Consider the following 1,862-nt stretch of genomic DNA (forward strand, 5'->3'; position numbering starts at 1 on the left):
AAAATAAAAAAGGTGATAATGTAGGGGAGAGGTTTTGCTTATATTTCCCCAGGAGAAAACCAGCTTCCAATTTAGGTACCTAAAACTTACTTAAGAAGTTGCCATCCACCAAGGAAGCGGGGCCTCTGACCTGGGCCCACTAAAGAAGCTGACACAATTAGTTTAAAAAAGCCTGGAGAAAACAAGGGTAACACAAACTCCAGAGAATATGCTGCTTGCAGCTTTGATTGTATCAACAGTGGTATGTTCCCCTATGTCTGTAGGAGCAGCTGCAGCTAATTATACTTACTGGGCCTATGTGCCTTTCCCACCCTTAATTCGGACAGTCACTTGGATGGATAATCTATCGATGTATATGTTAATAATTGTGCATGGGTACCAGGCCCCACAGATGATCATTGCCCTGCCCAACCTAAAGAAGAAAGAATGATGATAAATATTTCCATTGGGTATCATTATCCTCCTATTTGCCTAGGGAAGGCACCAGGATGCTTGATGCCTACAACCCAAAGTTGGTTGGTAAAAGTATCTACTGTCAGTGCCACCAGTAGATATACTTATCTGATAAGTGGACTGTCATTCAGGCCACAGATAAATAATTTACAGGACTCTTCCTATCAAAGATCATTAAAATTTAGGCATAAGGGGAAGGCTTGCCCCAAGGAAATTCCCAAAAAATCAAAATACCTAGAAGTTTTAGTTTCAGAAGAATGTGTGGCTGATACTGTGGTGGTATTACAAAACAATGAATTTGAAACTATTATAGACTGGGCCCCTCAAGGCCAATTATATTATGATTGTATGGGCCAGACTCAGTCATGTTCACAGGCCCCATCCATCTGGTCCATTAATCCGGCCTATGATAGTGATTTAACTAAAAGGCTGGACCAGGTTTACAAAAAGTTAGAATCACCCTATCCATGAAAATGAAGTGAAAAGAAAATTTCATCACCTCAACCAAAGTTAGTTAGTCCTGTTTCTGGTCCTGAACATCCAGAATTATGGAAGCTTACTGTGGCCTCACACCACACTAGAATTTGGTCTAAAACTAAAGCTATAGGAACAAGAAATCATAAACCATATTATACTATTAACCTAAATTCCAATCCAACAATTCCTTTGCAAGGTTGCATAAAATCCCCCATTTATATGCTAGTTGTAGAAAACAGTTTTTAAACCAGATTCCCAAACTGTAACCTGTGAAAATTGTAGGTTGCTTACTTGCATTGATTCAACTTTTAATTGGCAGCACCATATTCTGCTAGTAAGAGCAAGAGAGGGCGTATGGATCCCTGTGTCCATGGACCAACCATGGGAGGCTTCCCCATCTGTCCATATTTTAACAGAAGTATTAAAACGAGTTCTAACTAGATCCAAAACATTCATTTTCACTTTGATTGCAGTGATTATAGGTCTTATTGCAGTCACAGCTACTACTGTGGCTGCTGGAATTGCTTTACACTCCTCTGTTCAAACTGCAAAATATGTAAATAATTGACAAAAGAATTCCTCAAAATTGTGGACTTCTCAGACCCAAACAAATCAAAAATTGGCAAACCAAATTAGAGAAACTGTCATTTAGATGGAAGATGATAGGCTCATGAGCTTGGAATATCTTTTTCAGTTACAGTGTTAGAATACATCAGATTTTTGTATTACACCCCGAGCCTATAATGAGTCTGAGCATCATTGGGACATGGTTAGACGCCATCTACAAGGAAGAGAAAATAATCTTACTTTAGATACTTCAAAATTAAAAGAACAAATTTTTGAGTCATCAAAAGCCCATTTAAATCTGGTGCCAGAAATTGAGGCAATCGTGAAAGCTGCTGGTGGCCTCACAAATCTTAACCCCATCACTT

At 38.9% G+C, this 1,862-nt stretch overlaps 1 pseudogene; it reads left to right on the plus strand.

Moving 5' to 3' along the window:
* Window positions 1-253: 253 nt before the first annotated feature.
* LOC129008680 (endogenous retrovirus group K member 19 Env polyprotein-like) lies at window positions 254-1,582 on the plus strand (annotated as a pseudogene).
* Window positions 1,583-1,862: the final 280 nt, after the last annotated feature.

This window comes from Pongo pygmaeus, chromosome 9 (genome assembly GCF_028885625.2).
Source record: "Pongo pygmaeus isolate AG05252 chromosome 9, NHGRI_mPonPyg2-v2.0_pri, whole genome shotgun sequence".
NCBI classification, from domain to species: domain Eukaryota; kingdom Metazoa; phylum Chordata; class Mammalia; order Primates; family Hominidae; genus Pongo; species Pongo pygmaeus.